The sequence below is a fragment of the Manis pentadactyla genome, chromosome 4 (assembly GCF_030020395.1).
Source record: "Manis pentadactyla isolate mManPen7 chromosome 4, mManPen7.hap1, whole genome shotgun sequence".
Lineage (NCBI taxonomy): Eukaryota > Metazoa > Chordata > Mammalia > Pholidota > Manidae > Manis > Manis pentadactyla.
Window position 1 is genome coordinate 187,313,523 of NC_080022.1, and position 19,138 is coordinate 187,332,660.

Consider the following 19,138-nt stretch of genomic DNA (forward strand, 5'->3'; position numbering starts at 1 on the left):
GAGTTTGAATCTGCTGTCTTATTTAAGTGCTTATTATCTGTCTTGCCTCTGCTAGACTCCCTTTCTTTTCCTTTTGTGCCATCTTCTTGATTACATAATTTTTATTACCCCTCATTATCTTGATTATTAAACATCCTTTATTTTTCTTTGAAAGATAGACATCATAACATCCTGACTTACAGCATCCTGACCTCTCCCAGGATAACATTCATTGCCACCCGATAATGAAATTCAGAAAACAATTCCATTCATAAGATTGTCAAAAAGAATAAAATACTTAGGAATAGATTTTTTAAAGTGCAAGGACTTACACACTGAAAACTACAAAATATCATTAAAAGAAATTAGAGAAATCAATGGAAAGATACCTGTGTTCATGGACTGGAAGACAATTCTCTTCAAATTGATCTATAGATTCAACACGATCCATGTCCAAATCCCAGTTACTCTTTGCAGAAATGGAGAAGCTGATTCTTAATGAGGGAAGTGAGGGAACCTGAGGGAAATGTGAGGGATCTAAAATAGCCAAAACATCATTGAAAAAGAGAAACAAAGCCAGAGGACTCACACTAATTTCAAAACTTACCACGAGGCCACAGTAATCAAGGCAGTGTGGCACTGCCATAAAGACTGACATACTGATTAACGGAATAGAACTGAGAGTTCAGAAATACACCCATACTTGGTTTTCAACAACTGTGCCAAAACAATTCAGTGGGAGAAATAACAGTCTTTTCAAGAAACGGTGTTGGGACAACTGGAAATCTATGTCAAAAGAATGAAGTTGGACCCTTACCTCATACCATATACAAAATTCATTAAAAATGGATCAAAGATAGACAAATGACGGTGAGCACATGAAAAGATGCTTAACATCATTAGCCATCAATATTTAAATATAAGAGCTGTAAGACTTAAACAAAATTCTTAGAATAAAACATAATTTAACTTCATGACCATGGATGAAGCAATGCTTTCCTATACATGACACCAAAAGCATAAGTGACTAAAGAAAAAAATTAATTTGGAAACATCAGAATTAAAAACTTTTGTGCTTTAAAGGACAAAATAAAGTGAAAAGACAACACATGGAATGAGAGAAAATCTTTGCAAACCATAGATTTAAGAGACTTGTATTCAGAATATACATAGAACTCATAACATAGTAATAAAGACACAAACAACATAATTTAAAATGGGTAAAGGATACGGGAAGACACTCCCCAGGAAAGACAGACAAATGACCGCTGAGCACATGAAAAGATGCTGACCATCATTAGCCATCAGGGAAATGCACCCCTGGGAGGCCCCGGAGGGGTGACATTCATAGAGGCAGGCTGCTGGGGGCTGGGGAGGCGGGTGGGGGGCTAGCGTTTGTGGGGACAGAGCTTCAGTTTTGGAGGGTGAGAAACATCTGAAGGCGGTGGTTCCACCGCAGCGTGAGTGGGATCGATGCCACTGAGCTGCGCTCGTGCCGTCAAGAGGGCGGATTTTGTGCTGTGTGTATGTCACCACACATAAAAATGCCGCTTCACCTAGAGACCCAGGCTTGCGGCTTTTGACCCCCTTCACATCTCGCATGCGCCCAAGACTCTGGTTCTGGATAATTGTCAGACTTTATTCCCCTGCATCCCGGCCCACCACGTGACCCCAGGGGACTCCCAGGGCTGTGTAGACGGCGTCAGCAGTCCCCTGGCCGCCAGACCCCTCATTACTCCCACTTCGGTCAGCCCCTCCGGCCCTGTGCACACCTCCCTTGCCCCATCCATCCTGGCCTGTCAGACCCCAGGGCTGCCGCGTGTCACCCCCAGGCCTTTCCTCATGCCCGCTGGTAACGGGGGTCAGCCACCTCAGCTGCACTGGCACCTGGGCACCTGAGCACTGCCGTGGAAAGTCACTGTCCACTCACCGAGGCCCACGCACCCTGGCATTTTGGCTGGGTTGCTTTCTCTTTCATTACAAACTCTTTTGTCAACACACTCCGCTGTGCTCCAGAACCTTCCTTTTCCTCAAGTCCCTGGCCTTTCTCTTCCCCCTCAGCAGGTGACCTCACCTTTTACCATCAGAAGCAACTTCCTAAATTGTCCACAACCAAACGGATGGACCAGAGGGGCAGCCCTCCTCGCAGTCAGCCCTTCCCAAGCCTGGGTCCCCCCTCCTGCCTGCCCTCTTGTCTGTCTGCAGACCTCTCCTGTCCCACTGTCGCATTTGAACCACGTGCAAGCTGCCACCGTCTGAGAGAAAAACTCTCCTCAGGCTCACTTTGCCCTCCGGCCCTGCTCCCCGTCACTGCCGCTCACGCCGCCATCTGTCCTCACCCTTCATTCCTGCTTGGCTTTCTCTCCACCCACGGTGCCTGGCAAGGGGAGGAGTGGAGGCAGAGGGGGTGAGTGTCATCAGCGAGAAACCTGGGCAACGCCGCCCAGGGACCAGTGGGGGGGGCTGCGGTGTTGCTTCCCTCTGGCACCCCTGGGTCCCCTCGGACTTGGAGGCTGGGTGGACGAAGCGCCCTACAGGCAGTTCCCAGTCTCCACTACACTGGCCCAGACCCAGGCTCGGAGCTCGAGGCTGCCACCTGAAACCCCATGGGCACCTCAAACTCAGTGTGCACAGAATGACCCTCCTCCCTTCCCCACCCTGCTCCCGTGCCCCACACACCGGGTCTTCCTTCGGGGTTCCCCGACTCAGTGGCTCGGGCACCAGCTGGGTCCTGATCCCCTCCATCCACAGCCCCACCTCCTCCACGGCTACTGCTCTCTGGCCCAAGCTGCCGCCACACACCCTCCAGCACCGTGACGGCAGCACCGGGACATCAGTTATCCGCTCGCCCTTCTAGTGCCCGACCCTCGCGATGAGCATGGCCACCCCAGCACCCCCAGCTGGGCCTCCGTGGATGCCGCGGAAGGAGCCGACTTGGAGGAGCCCTGCGGTGCAGACCTCTGAGACCTCGTCTCACCCAGCGTTCCCCCAAACTCTTCTGACCGTGGGGCCCTTCCTTCCTTTAGAGCCCCTCACCCTTCCTGGAAACCCCTGACCAAGGTTTCAGCTGGTCTAACTTGCCCTGTGGCTGCGCTTCCCCAGGGTCCGTGCGGCCCTGAGACACAGAGGAGCCGACATCTCGCGCCGAAACCCTGGGTGTGGCGGGGAGTCGGGGGGACGGCCCCTCGCCCTCAAACCGCAGCCCTAGCGTCCAAGCCACGGGGTGGGCCCTCTACCTGGGGTGAGGGAGACTCGCAAGTGATGTGGACAGAGCTTCTCAGCTTTCTGGTGGGTCACACCTGAGGTCCTACCTGAGCAACGGGGGTACAGAAGGGCGCATGGTTCGCAGCTTTTCTGGTGTGGACACACCGTCCGCGCTGTAGCGGGAACAGCAGGACTTTCGGAAAGGGCCGGGGCAGCGCGTGTGCGGCTCCCACCTGGGAACTGCGTTTGGGGCGGAGCTGCGGGCGGCCTGCGCTATCGGCAGCCCGGCCCCCAGCTGAGGCGCATCACCGGCTCACTCCCTTTGCTCCAGCGGCCACAGCCCAGGAGCACAATCGATCTATGGGCTCACCGTCCCGGGGGCCCTTAGCCTCCCTGCTGGGTGAGCTTGGCAGACAAGTTCATGACGGACACGCCCACCGTTGCTGACAGGTGCAGCACGGTTTTCCCTGCTGGGGGTGCTGGCAGACAGCGGGGGGCCGGGCCAGCCCTCCCTCCGCCTGTTCTGGCCCTGCCCTGCGCCTCACGCTGAGTTCCGGCAGAGGGGACACGGAGCACAGGCAGCCTTTGTCCCCCCCGCCCGGGCTCATCCCTGCCCCTGGCACTGGCAGGAAGGGAGGGCTGACCCCTGCCTGCCAGGCCGGCGCAACAGGGGACTCTCCTGTCACAGGAGGGCAGTGTGGCCAGAGAAGCATCCCTGTCCTGCTAGTTTCCAAAAGTCACCGAAAGGGTAGGCACCGTGGAGGCCTGGGGACCTTTTCTCGTTTGGGGGTCTCCGTTGGGCAAGCCTGTGGTAAGGCCCCCAGGGCATGGAAATGCATGGACCCCAAGCCGTCCAGGCTGGGGGACAGGGAGGGTCAGTGTGAGGACTGCGGGCAGTCGGCCTCTGCTCATACAGGGCAGATGGGCTGGGGGGGTGCCCCCCATGGAGGCCGGGCTGTGACAGGCAAGCCTGATGGAGGCTGGTCAAGGAGAAACAAGGCCAGACACCAGTTCAAGGGGACAGGGACAGGTTTTATTCAGCAGTGTTGTGACAGAGGAAACAGCTGTCCTCAACCCTGAATGCAGCAGAGATAGCTGGGCATCTATAGCACTGAGCACTGAGGGGCTTGTTGGATGGAAAATTACTGACAGGAGACACCCACGGGATGGGGGCCCCTGCTAAAGGCAGCCTAGGACCGAGACATCACAGGCTGGCAGCGAGGAACCAGCCCCAAGGACAGGCCTGTCAGAACGGGGGCTCAGAGGGGCCGGCCCACGTTTGCTCTGGGAGACAGTCTAATGAGAGGCTCTGAGTTTGGGGGAGCAGGGGGTGTTGGTCCTCAGGGCTCCTCCCTCCCTGCGCTGGGTCTGCGGCACTGAGTTCTCTGCAGGCAGAGGGAGGCCTGTGGTGAGGTCCCAGCCCACGGATGGTGGTGCACTTGCCTGGGACCCTTGTACACAAAGGACTCACTTCAGCAAAACTACCAGGACCTTTAAGGGACAGGATTCATGACTCACAAGCCCTGGGGGGTACAGGCACAGCTGGGACCACACAGCGGGGTCACTGGGAATGAGTGGGAGCCACAGCACAGCAACCCCGGGCTCTGCCTTTACTGGGGTTCAGGGTGGGGTGTCTGAGGCTTTGGGGGCCGCTGTCATTGGCTATCTTGAAGCATAAGAGTGGAGCTGGGGCTCGGGAGAGGCGACAGGCTACTCAGGGGGTCAGCTAGTTAGGTCACCCAGGGTTTTCCAGAAGGGGGCCTTCACGGCATGGGGCCCGGTCCCCTGTCTGGCTATGTCACCAGGGGCTGTGCCAAACAGCTGGCAGCTGCCCTCCTGCCAGCTCCCTGTGTCCATCAGAAGCAGCTGTGAGTGGTGCCAGGCCATCGCCCTGTCCTTCTGCCTCTGCTTCCTCACTTCAGTCACATTCACACTCAGTTCAGTCTGTGTTTCTTCCAAGAATTTAGGACACCCTCAATCCATATTTTTATTAAATGTAAGATAAAATAAACGCTCCATAATTTTCACTTCTATGCTTTAAAAGTGCTCCAGCCAAGCCTTTCATGTGTGTTCCACTCTCTAGACAGTGGCTCTCAGAGTGGGGTCCCCGTAGCAGAGCCGCAGCCCCCGGGGGCCAGTTCGGGATGCAGGCTCCCCGGCCCAGCCCAGACCTGCCGGAGCAGAGGCCCCCGGCCCGGGCCTGCGGTGTGTGTGTTCACAAGGCCCCCGGAGATTCTAATGCCACAGCGTGAGCACAGGCCTCCTCCTTGGGCCAGGTCTCGAATCCCTTTCTTTGGGGTTGATCATGATCCCAACCAGCCCCACAGTTACCTGAGGAGCAGGTGTAGCCCAAAGCGGTGGATCTCTGTGTGGACGCGGAGCAGAACCAACCTGGGAGCTTCCGAAATGAATGGCGCTGGGCCCCACCTCCTGAGGGTCAGGACCAAACATCCAGGTTTTCAAAGCTGCCCTTTGGGTCTAAGTGTGGGCAGGGCGGGGAACCCCTGGTCCGGGGAGGCCAGTGCCCTGCAGTAGCGAGTCTGTTGCCCCTGACTCGCTGCAGCAGGAACAACTGAGGACAAAACAAGTTAGAAATTCAGACAGATTCGAGTCAGAGGCAAGTGTTTTCCAGAGGGCAGCAGGGCAGCACCCCAGAACTACTGCTGAGGGGCTCAGAACCTGCACAGACAGCCACCCTGGGCCCCGGAGGCAGCATGCACCCCCAGGCCCAGGCAGCCCAAAAGCTTGTTCACTGCTGACCATCTGCCTAAGGGGACAGGCTTTGGACGTCCCTCGCCTTCTTCCAGAGAAGGTCCTGTGAGGCCCTGGGGCCACTCCTGACCGGGTGGCCTCTTTCTCTGCCCGGCTCCTGACCGTCTTTTTCTGTGCAGGCTGCTCATGATGTGCGTGTCACCCACCGGAGCACACGGTGTATCTTGAGGGGTGGGGCATTCAAGGACAGGCTGGGCTTTAGGAGACCTGTGGTCTCTCCAGCGCAGCTTCTACAGAGACCTGGAAATATCAACTATTTCTTTCTTTAAAGGATCACTTTTCTTTGGAATATTTTTTAAAAATTGAACTGTGTTATAGAATTATCTTCCCTTCAAATGACTTAGTTTATAGTATCTCATACTGGAAAAAAACATCTCCAAGATGAAAATCAAGGGCTCTGAGTAATATCTGAGCGGCGAAGCAGTGTGGCAAGGGCTGCAGGCCCCCGGGCTTCTCCCGCGAAAACAGCACCAGCCCGCCCGCACACCCTGGGTGCACGCTGACGTCTGCCCTGTTTTGCCTGGGAGGGGAAGGGAGAGAGAGAGCTGGCCCTGGGTGTCCTCAGCCTTGTCTGCAAAATTAAACGTGCTTTGAATGTAATGAGTCAGGAACGAAGAATTTGAATGAGGTCTGGAGATGAAATTTCCTGCCTGTGGTTTGACGCTCGCCTGACTGTCTCTAAATCTCCCCAAGGACATTCGTTCCACTGTGACAGGGCTCCTGCGCCGCCCGGCTCCCCAAGGGGGCAGCTTATCTGGGCGTGGATGGGAAGCAGGCTGGGATTCTGCAGGCTGCCTTTCCTGACTCCCCCGGCTGATCACCACGGTGACCGGGAGATTTATCACCCGCAGCATGTTCCCTTCAGCCTGGCCTCTGGCCCTGGAGGCTTCCTGAGAAATGAGGAGCGTGAGTCCCAGGGGCCCCTCTCTCTTCTGTGTCTTTCTCTGCTAGTGTAAAGCAAACAGTAATAATTCAGGGAGATGGAGGGATTCCCCAGGCGCGAGGTACTTGCAGAACTAAAGCTAGGGAAGCCCTGACACTCTGGGACGGGCGGGCCGCCCGCATGGACTGCAGGTGAAGTGACAGCGCTGGCCGTTCCCTGGGGCCTCTCAGGAATCCAGAATTCCCTTACGGTTCTCAGAGAGGCCAGGCACTTTCTCAGGACACCCCTTCTGCAATTAGCGCAGCCAGGATTGGCATCTGATTCTCCAATTCATCAAACGCTGCCGGCTCAGCCCCTCAAGGGACTATTTTGATGCAAAGCTTTATTTTAAGTTCTTTGACCCCTAAAGGGTGCTCCTCTGACCAGGCCACCTGGGTCTCTGGTGAGAAGACGACCCTCCCACGACCAGACCCTGTATGTGACCCCATCCCCAGGTGATGTGCATGCTCTTCCAGGCCACAGGAAGCCCCCCACTCCAGGGGCAGAGGGGCAGGTAGAAACGGCCCTGGAGCCATCACTGATGCTATTTAAAGCCACAGTTTTTAATGGAAGAGAAAAATTTTCAAACATGATATTTAAGAAAGAGCCACAGCCACGTATTGTGTGATTCCGTTTATAAGAAATGTCCAGAGCAGGCAGATCCATAGAGACTGGTAGTTCCCAGGGGCTGGGGGAGGAGAGAACACCGGTAACTACTAATGGGTATAGGGCCTCTTTTTGAGGTGATAAAAAAGTTCTGGAACTGAAAAGAGGTGAGAGATGCACAACATTGTGAATGTACTAAATGCCACTGAATGGTTGGTTCACTTTAAGATGGTTAAGATGGTAAATTTGACATGTATTATACCACAACAAAAAAAAAAAGAAGGGAAAAGAAGCAGCCTCTGCAATGAGGGTGTGTGAACACTGAACCAAATCCAGGGGACCCCCCAGGCATCCCCCGTGGAAGCAGCGTCATTGGGGGACTTCCCTCCCTCCCCGTGCACCCCGTGCACCTGCTCTTTAAGATCCACGGCTGCCCCCTCCCCACACCAGGGTCACAGTCCTGGGATGCATCACCCCCTCTGGGCCTCTGTACCCTGACTGCAGCGTGATTCTGACCCTACAAAGCCCCCCGAGAAGCCCCTACCCAAAGCGCCGGCGTCCTGCCAGGAGCAAAGCCCTATTCCCTCCTGATCTTGGCCTTCCCCGCATGCCCAGCCCCGTTCATCCCTGGGCTCCCAGGCCCCCTTTGACGTCCCAGGATGTTGAAGGCCGGCCCTGGGCCTCCCCCTGGCCCCATTCAGAGTCCTCAACGTTAGGGGATGCAAACGGGAACCCCAGCTTCTGTTTTCCTCTTTGTCATGATTAAAAACAACTCGTATTTGAAGAAGTCACTGTAAGTAAAACCCAAATGACACTTTCATGGAGCAAAATCCAAGACACAAGCCCGGGCTCCCACGGGGCTCCTCCCCTTGAGGTTTACCCCCCGCCCCACCCCGGGGGGTGGCCTTCCGCCCCTTGGCCTCCCCGGGAACGTTCTTTGCATGGGGCCCGCCCGGTCTCCCCTCCCTACCGGCGCGCTCCTACCGGGCTGGAAGTCGGGACTGCCCCTCTCAAGACGGGAGCCGCCCCCTCCCGCCCCGGCCCCGGCGCCTGCTCTCCGCCCTGCACCTCCGCGCTCGCTCGCCCCCTGCCGTCGGACCCCGCGAACGACCCCGCAGTCGTTTTTGCCTGAGCCAGCGAGCAGGCCCCGCGGGGAAGGTGGGGCGTCTGGAGCCCAAGGAAAGGAAGCGGAGGACGCCCTTCTGAGCCTTCCGAATCCGTACCTGCCTGGCGCGCGGCCCAAGAACGGGCGAATGCCTGATTCGCAGGTGGCTTTGCTTGGCTGGGGACACCCGCTGGTTTACAGTATTTCCCCGGAAGTCACGTCGGTTATGAATTTCCAATTCGCTTTTTTGCCGGGACTATTGAATTGCCAGGAACGTACAGCCCACTCTCCCGAATCCGTGGGTTTGCCCCGTGGTTGCTTTGGGGCCCTCGCCTTTTATCTGTTGCCTAAACCCAAGTCCCTGCGGGGAAACACGTTCTCACCCAACTGCCCCCTTTCCTCACGTATAAACCAGAGAACTCTTAGTTCAGGATGTCACATTCCTGGGCCCCCCGTTCTCAGCGGCCTGCATTTTCAGGTCGCTTCAGCGAAAAAATCCACAAAACCAGAGAGAGCGCTGGGGCCCTCGGGGAGACCCTGCCCCCCCACTTTGCTGGTGGACACCCTCAGTGAACCATACTTGGGCATGCGCCCCCAACCCACCCCCGGGAATATATTTTTGTTTGTTTTGGAATTTATATTCATGTTCCGTAGTATTAATACATACTTTATGAAACATACAAGACAATGTCTACCTGGATGACAAAGATGAAACAGTGGCATCTAAATTTAAAAAAATCTAATTTGTTAGGGGTACAAGGAACTTTGTAATGAAATGACCTTTCTTGTAACAAAAAAAAAATTGCTTGAACACTTCCTGATTTGGAGGTCTGGTATTGTTTGTTAGGCATTAATTATTATTTTTTTAATTCAAGGTTTTAAAAAGATGGAGATATAATTAACATAGTATAACATTGTGTGAGTTTAAGGGGTACAATGTGATCATCTGGATCACATACACATGGGGAAATGATTCCCTCAATAAGGTTAGTTAACACATCCATCACTCACATCATCACAATTTTTTTTGTTATGATAACATGTAAGGTCTACTCTCAGCAACTTTCAGTCATAGGACGCAATATCGTCTGTGGTCGCCATGCTGTACACTACATCCACAGGACTGTTCGTCTTATAACTGGAACTTTGTGCCCTTTGACCAACATCTCCTTTCCCCCACCCCAAACCCTGGCAACCACCATTCTACTCTCGGATTCTATGAGTTTGACTTTTTTAGATTCCACATATGACTGAGGTCATACAGTATTTGTTTTTCTCTGTCTGTCTCACTTATTCCGCTTAGTATAATGCTCTCAAGATTCATCCATGCTGCCACAAATGGCAGGACTTCTCTCTGTTCCATGATTGAGTAATATTGCATATTGCAATTGAGTAATATTGCACACGCGCGCGCGCGCGTGTGTGTGTGTGTGTGTATCCTTGCCAACGTTTGTTCTCTCTGGTCTTTTTGAGAATAGCCATTCTGACAGGTGTAAGATGACGTCTAATTGTGGCTTTGATCTGCCTTTCCTTGATGATTGGTAATATTGAGCACATTTTCATATTCTTGTTGGCCATTTGCGTGGCTTCTTTGGAAAAATGTCCATTTAGATCCTTTGCCCATATTTTACTTGGAATTTTTTTCTATTGAGTTGTATGAGTTCTTTGTATGTTTTGGATATTAACCCATTTAATTAAACCAGATACATGGTTTTAAAATATTTTCTCCCATTCCATAAGTTGTCTTTCATTTTGTTGATTGTTTCTTTTGCTGTATAGAGCTTTTTAGTTAAATGCAATCCTCTGTTGATTTTTGCTTTTGCTGCTTATGTTTTTGCTTTCATATCCAAAAATTATTGCCAAGATCAAAGCCAAGAAGCCTTTTCCCTCTGTATTTTTTCCAGAAGTTTTACAGATTTAGGTCTTATGTTTGAGTCCCTAATACATTTTGAGTTACTTTTTGTGAGTGGTGTAGGATGGGGGTCTAATTTATTTCTTTTGCATGTGAATATACAGTTTCCCCAGTACCATTTATTGAAGAGATTATCCTTTCCCCATGAGTACTCTTGGCTCCCTTGTCAAACATTAGTTGATCATATATGCATTTATATGGGTTTATTTTTGGGCCCTCAATTCTGTCCCGCTGGTTTATGGGTCTGTTTTTATGCCAGTACCACACTATTTTGATTAGTATAGCTTTGAAATATAGTTTGACATCAGGACATGTGATGCCTCCAGATTTTTTCTTTCTCAAGATTGTTCTGGCTATTTGGGGTCTTTAGTGGTTCCTTACAAATTTGGGGACTTTTTGTTACATGAAAAATGCCACTGGAATATTTAGAGATTGCATTGAATCTATAGGTAGATTTAGGCATTATGAATATTTTAGCAATATTAACTTCTTATCCATGAACATGGAGTATCATCATACTTACTTGTGTCTTCTTCAAGGTCTTTTATCAAAGTTATATAGTTTCTGGTGTGTGGGTATTTTACCTCCTTGGGTAGATTTATTCCTAAGTATTTTATTGTTTTTGATGCTGTTGAGAATGAGATGGTTTCCTTTCTTTTTCAGATGTTCCATTGTTAGTGTGTAGAAACACAAGTGATTTTTGTTGTTGATTTTGTATCCTGAAACTTTACTGAACTTGTTTATTAGTTCTAACCATTTTTGGTGGTATCTTCAGGATTTCCCACATATAAGATCATGTCATGTGTAAACAGACACAATTTTACTTTACTGCTTCATTTCTCATTTGAATGCCTTTTCTTTTTCTCGCCTGGTTGTTCTGACTAGGACTTCCAGTACCATACTGTATGGGAGACGTGAGAGTGGACAACCTTGTCTTGTTCCTGATCTTAGAGAAAATGTTTTCAACCTTTCATCACAGAGTATGATGTTAGCTATGGGCTTGTCATATATGGCCTTTGTTATGTGGAGGTATGTTTCCCTCTATACCCACTTGATTGAGGGTTTTTATCATGAAAGGATGTTTTAATTCAGGTTTTGAGATACAAATTATAGGTAGTAAAACTCTCCCTTCCAGGTACACATTTTGATGAGTTTTGACATATGTATACAGCCACTATTTGTTATTTATGTAATGTTATTATTTCTTTTGGGTAAATATCTGAGTAGGGTTACTGCATCATACCAAATGTAAATGTTTAACTTTTTAAGAAACTACCAGATTGTTTTCCAAAGTGTTGTTTCCATTAGCAATATATGAATTTCCTCCTCACAAGGAGTCGGTATGGTCAGGCTTTTAAATTTTATCCATTCTAGTAGGTGTGTATGATACCTCATTGCAGTTTTAATTTGCATTTCCCTAATGGGTATGTTGAGCATCTTTTCATGTGTTTAATTGCCATCTGTATCTCTCCTTTGGTGAAGTGTCAGTTCAAATCCTTTGTCCATTTTTTAAATTAGGTTGTTTTCCTACCGAGTTTTGAGGGCTCTTTGTCTTTTCTAGTTATAGATTCTTTAGCAGATATGTGATTTTCAAATATTTTATCCTCATCTGTAGGTCGATTTCTCATTCTCTTAACAGTTTCTTTCAAAGACCAGAAGTTCATAATTTTGATGAAGTTCAATCCATTAATTTTCCAAGTATGGATTGTGATTTTGATGTATCTATAAAATCTTGGTCTCACCCAAGGATACAAAAATTTTCTTTGATGTTTTCTTTCAGGAGTTTTAGAGTGTTAGATTTTAGATTTAGGTCTATTGTCCACTTTGAGTTAATTTCAAAATGGGAGATATGGTGGAGGCTTATACTTTTGCATATGGATGCCCAGTTTTCCAGCACCATTGGTGGGGAAGACTATATTTGCTCTATTGAGTTGCCCTCTACCTTTATTGTAAATAAACTGATCGTGGTTACTTGTGTCTATTTCTATAACTTCTGTTCTGTTCCACCAACCGATTTGTCTGTCTTTATGCCAATACTACACTGCCTTGATTACTGTAACTTTATAATAAGTCTTAAAATCAGGTATGGTTAGCCCTCCAAATTAGTTCATTCTCACAGTTATTTTTGTTATTTTAGGTCCTTTATATTTCCTTAAAAATTTTACAATCAGATTGTCGATTTCTATTTTTTTTAAAGCTTCTGGTGTGTTAAGACTATATTGAATCTAGATGAATATGGAGAGAATTGGCACTTTTACAGTATCGAGTCTTCTGATCCATGATCATGGTATATGTCTCCATTTATGTATGTCTTTTAAAATTCCTCTCAGTAATTTTTTGCAGCATTTTGTCAGCAAATTGCTACCCAGAAGATATGTAAACATACACACACACACACACACACACACACACATCTGCTTCTCTAATGCAAAGAATGTTTTAACAAGGAATGAGAAAATAACCACTTTTGAAAGAAATCCTTCCTATAAACCCTATTATTCTGAAAACAGATATTAAAAATTATCTCCCAGGTTATGTTAATCTTGTTGCCAAATATAATTCTTTCACCTGTTAAAAATTCTTGTATTTGTTCACTTCAAATAATCTTTGTACTTCTTTAGAAATCCTCATGGGGACTGTTCTAGTGGTATTTTAACTGATCTGTTAAACATTTTAAAATACAACATCTTTTTCCCATTAGTTTATAAGAAAACTTGACCAACATGAGGGGAGATGGAAATCTATGAGCCAAGTTTTTTTAAAAATTACATAATTGGTAGGTGACACTGAACAATTAGTATCATGGTTTAATAAGCAGAGTCAGTGAAGTAACTCAGCCTCCGGATCTCTAGGAGCTTAGTTAAGTGCTGATGTGACCGTATCATACACAATTGGAAAGTTCTTTTGCTTAATGACAGTGGCGACCAAAAATAGAGTCTGAGTGGGGAGAGTTAGCCCTGCACAACCTCATGCATCCAGAAGCAAGGCTCAGACTGGACTCCACCACACAGAATGACACTCAGTAGATGAACTTCAGTCAGCAGAGCAGGCACTAACCCGTTCACTGAGCCTACGCGCAGGACTGACATCCCGGCTCTGACTGGGTGCTCTGAGGACGCCCCTGGTGCAGACGGGGCAGGCCCTGCCGCCTCTGGCTAGTGACGCGGTCAGAAGTCCTCCTGCACCCATGGCTGGACGCAGGGCCTGTTAGGGTTCACAGCTGCCTTGCCTGAGGGCAGAGTGGACGGGTAGACTCTCCATGTGGGAGTGGGGAATGTCTCTGAATTTTGACTGACTCACATACCTGTCATGGTCACTATCAGGTTTCCAACTTCAGAAATTAAAAATAATTATTTTAAATGCTCTCATAGGTACATATTGGCAAAGTGCTAGCTGTGGACTGGATAACAGGGAATGGAAGGATATGTGGTTGCCACCTCTAGATGGTGGCCCTTTCTGATAAAACGCCAGCTGACCACCAGGGCTGTGCATTCCATTTAGGACAGCAAGTTAGCCAACAACTCCTAGGTTAACACTTCAACTCTCCGACCTATAGATGATGGCACACTGAGGAGGCTGGAGTATCTTCCAGTAAATTGCAGACATTGCAATAGACACATGTATTTTTGTATAGTTACCTGCATAAGTAAAGCCAAGTAGCTAACATATTGTAATTTTACAGCAACCACTAAAAGACAACAGGAACAGCCACTGTCTTACCAGCTCAGGCTGCTATAAAAAATGCCACAGATGGGGTGGCTTAAAGAAAAGACATTTACTTCTCACAGCTCTGGAGGCTGGGCAGTCCAAGGTCAAGGTGCCGGTGGATTTGTTTCTTGGTGAGGTCACACCTCCTGGTTGCAGACAGCTGACTTCTGGCTGTGCCCTTACAGGGCAGAGCAAGCAAACAGGAGGGGAGCTCTGATATCTCTTCCTAAAAGGGCACTTATCCCAGCCTGAGGCCCCACCCTCATGACCTCTTCTAAACCAAATCACCGCCCAAAGATCCACCCCCAACACCAGCACAGGGGGCATGTGTGTTGAGGGGACACAGTTCAGTCCATAGGAGCCAAGCCAGTAGGACAACCATGGAGGTAAAACAAAAGACTTCAGCTAAAAGAAAGTAGGAAAATAGAGAGAAGGGAAGAAGAAGACAGATGGGGCAAGTGAAAACAAAGAGCAAGTGGTAGGTTTAAATTCGGTCACATCAGCCAGTACACTGACGTCCCCTCCCAGCCAGGCCAGAGCAGAGAGCTGGGGGAGGTGAAGGGGGAGGGCGGGTGCGGAGAGATGGGAAGGGAATAGGCAGCAGGGAGAAGGCTTTTAATGGATAGAGGTCAAAGTTATGATTTAGACCTCTGGGCCTCTGAAACCTGAAAATGAGACATTTCTAACACTAAAAAGTAACCTATACAGCTTTGGAATCTGCCCAAGGTTATACACAGCTTTAATGAAACAGGGAGCGAATGCAGACGGCACCAAGGTGTGTGGGGGTCAGGTGGAGATTTCTACCTCCCTACAAGCCTTTGTGCTGACAGACGCCCCCACCTATTTCTGACTCCCAGTAAGGAAAGGAGCTAAGTGTTGGTGAGCTCAGACCTGCACACAGCTTATAGTCTCCCCTACAAGGCAAATGGAAATTATCAGCAAAGAGCAAAGCAGAGCTCATGCAGTTTATATCTCTGGATTTGCAAAACAAATGACACCTTTAAAAGATGGGCTCATTAACTGCTACACGCATTCCCCACTGTTTCTTCAAAACACACATGGGTGGCCTACTGCTTGTGAGGTCCTGTGTGGGGCTGCTGGGACTTGTTTCCAAGACTTGCGGTGTGTTTATACAGGGCAAGGATGTGCTGCTAAGGGTGGAGAGAACACAGCTCCGTGCTTCTCGGTGTAGGTCTGCGCTTTCTGCCTGCACTCTCTCCGTGCAGGCATCCTGCAGGCTGGGGCTGACAGCCTCTTCCAAGGCAGATGAAACGCCTGGACAGAGGAGCCCGTGTCCTCTGATGGAGCCCAAGTCTGTCCAAAGGAGCCAGAGGGCATGAGTACTGCCCACTCCCAGCCCCAAGCTCCCGGCCTCCGAGCTAAACGGCTGGAGGACTGTGAGTGGCTGGGGGCGAGGGCTCCTGGGGCTCAGTTTGGCCCCCCACAGAGAGGACTGGGGCAGGTCTCGGCCGCAGCCCCTTGGGAAATGACCACGACACAGCTCTCCAGAGTGTAAGGCTGCCTGGCACCCGGGCCTGTGCGTCCACTTCCAGAAGCACAGTGAACCTATAGCACGCTGCCCACCAGAGCGGTGCAGAATTCGGGGAAGCTGGCTTTTGGAGAACTTACTCAATTAGCATGGGAGACTGAACGTACAGACTGACCAAGGCCTGGCCGTTTATGATAATAAACTCTGACCGTAACCCCTGCATCAGTCGGGCCAGAGCAGTCAGGACGTAGTCAGTGACCACATGCTGCCCTCATTTTTGTCCTGCTTTCACCTCAGGGCCAACCGGGAAGAAACAAATGTGCCCCTCACCAACTGCAAAGGATGCCCGGCTCTCCAATCAGCCCACCGCCAGCAGCCTCCCTCGGGGGCGCACCTGAGGCCTTCCCTCTGTTCCACTGCAAGCTTTCCTGCTCTGCCAGCTCCGGCTCTGGCTCCGGCTCTGGGTAAACAGCCTGCACTTCCTTGGCCAGGTGTCTTCGTTCATTCCACGAAGGGATGGGGTGGCCAGGGAGAGAGGCCGACCTCAGATGGGCCGGGGCCTCACCCGCTATGGTTCTTGGGCTCTGTGCCCCCTTCCTCAGCCAAGGGAACCCAGACAGTGGTTTTTCACCCTAATGTGCTGGTCTCAGGCTGCCACTGCAGAAATGGTGGGTGGCTTTCTACATGTTTCTGTTTTGGTCCCTGGGTGTGGGGAGCCTACCTGGGGTGCTGGTTTGTCCTGGACACCCATCTCTGAGTGGCTGAGCTGGGGCTTCCCGGGTACTGTAGGAACAGCACCCTAAGTGTTCTGGCTGTTCCTTCCACCCAGGACAGCTTCCCCCAACTTTCCTAGAGGGATTTGGGGTGCATCTGGGGGGCTGCAGTGGGTAGGAGCCCAGACATGGAACCAAATCACCAGGGTTTGTGACACCAGCTTGCCCACACCTAGGCCAGCCAACCTCTCAACACCTCATTTTGAAAGGGGGGTGGCCATGAGGATTGAGTTAATATTGGTGGGCTTGGGAGCAGTCCTTGTGTGTATAATGGGTGGCAAAGACACCTACCTCTTGTTATCTCCTGTCTCCATTTTACGTACTGCCAAGTGGAACTATAAACTCACATGTTCTCACGCTATTCTTTTTATCACCCTAAAAGCTAAAAAAATACTACAAGATCCCTAACCCCACAGCGGCTTTTAGACATCCTTGACACTGTTTCCAACCTTTCGTGCACATTCTTTAATTTTGCTCTTTTCCTTCATAGTTGAACACCCAGTCCACGGGGTAATGCCAATGAGCACATATCATTGCTTAAGAATCGCTAATCACGGCAGGATTCATGATCCCCAGGTTACCTGCTCCTCGTTAAGGCCTGTGGGACTCACCTGCCTCTTCCCGTGCCACCTCCTGCTCGGCTGACTCTGCAACTGCTCCAGCCAGAAGCTTCCTCTCGCTAAGCAAAATGGGCAGCAGGTTCCTGGCTTCTCAGGGCGGCTTTTCTGTCCCCTTTTGTTTTTCCTCTTCTTCTCACTGCTCCTGTCTTTGTTCAGGAAGTCCTCAGGGCTTGCCTGTGCTCTTCCTTCACAAATGCAGAGGGGTTTCCCGGACCCCAGGGTTGACCTGCCCTATAGTCTTCCTGCGAGTCAGCGTCGACCTCAGTTCTCATCCGGGGCACCTTTTTTATTTGTTTGTTAATAAGAATGTTCCTGTTAAAATACAAATGTGTTCACTGCTGGGGAAAACCATGCACACCTTTCTAGATCAATATACATCATTAGTTTTTATCCCTGACACCCCCTTTTAAACTTGCGAGACCCCACCCAAGAAGAAAAAAACACAACCAACTCAGCACCCTCACCCCCCAACGCTGCTTTATTTTCCCATGGAACATACCACCTAACATGCTGTTTCATTTACTTATTTATTGTCTATCTCCCGCCATTAAAAGTAAAGTTCCATGAGCTAAAACAGTGCCTGGCATGTAGGAAGTGTTCAATAAACATTCACAAACTAGTGGGAACACCTGGCCCATGCTCAGGAACAGGCTGAGAATCAATTGTTCTGGGCCCACGGCGAGCTCAGAGCATGACAGAGAGCATTCAGAGACTCTGACAACACCTTGACCTTCCCACGGCATCTAAAGTGCACAGGTGTTTTACTGATAGTTCATTTTTATTGTATTTCTAAAAGTATTGGTCCTATAATGGATTGGATATTAAAAACAAAACAAAGCAAAAGAACAGGTCGTTTGCCACAGATAGTTTCTCTGAGAATCACCAGGCTAGCAAACAAAAGATGTCTATGAAAAGGCCTGGGATGCAGGAAAAGTATGTTTCTTTCTAAGATAAAAGTTTAAGACTAGTATAAACCCAGAGTGTGGGGTGCTGTGTGCATAGCCACCAGAGAGATTCAGCCACAGTGGAGTCCCAGAGCAATTGGGGTCAGGCGGAGGGCGTCGAGACCTGCAGCCATCTGCCCCAGCCTCCTGTCTCCATATCCACTTGCCATGTCACCACACTGTCCAGCAGAAAGGGTGCAGGTGGCTGCCCAAGCCTGCTGGCCACGAGACCTCCTGTCCTTTCTGGATGACGTGTCCCCACTGTCCCATGGCTTCAAAGTCATGGGTGCTGACCCTGAGATGGGCACTCAATGCAGCTACACCATATGTCTTGAACTTGAGGGCTAAGAAGAGCTGAGCAACCCTTTCCTGGGGCTGAAATCGTTACACGGAAGGTCAGGAGCTGTGGACTTGTTCTGCCGAGAGAAGGAGAGCAGAGGAGCAGGTATGCAGAGAAGGAGGGAAAATGGAGACAGCCCCAACAGCATTCCAGAATGTTCCAAGTGTCCCAAGACCCATCTACCCTGAGGCTTTGATCCTGTGAAAAAAGTCCCCATCCATTAGGCTTGAATAGCATGAGTTGGGTTTCTGTAGCTTACATGCCAAGGAGAAGGGCCTGCCCAAAGGGGACAAACACATGCCCAAGAGTTGAAGCCACATCCTTACATGGGTTTGACAATTTGGGGTTTCTTTCCCCATCCTGGGTCTTTGCTGGCCAGGGCCTGATGGTCAGTGCCTCCGGAGCTTAGACTGGAAGGAGTTGCAGTAAGTCCTGACAGTGTGTTTAGGGACTGGGTCCAAATTCCTGTCTGTTAATAAGTCTGTAGCAAAATGATGAGGTCTGTCATTTCTGTGGCAAAACTGACATTGTTCAGCAAAGTGGAGTTTTGAGGACTGGCCGATATAAAGGGGCTCCTTCTGCAGAGACAGAGTGCAGGGGTCAGCACCGTGTGTCTGTTGGGGTGGGAGGCTATGGCCTCCCGTTATTCATTCAGACACTAACCTAGGTGTTCCTGGGAAGGTATTTTGTAGATGTGATAAAAGTCCATAGCTAGTTGTCTTTAAGTAAGCGAATGTATCCCGGATAATCTGGGTGGGCCTCGT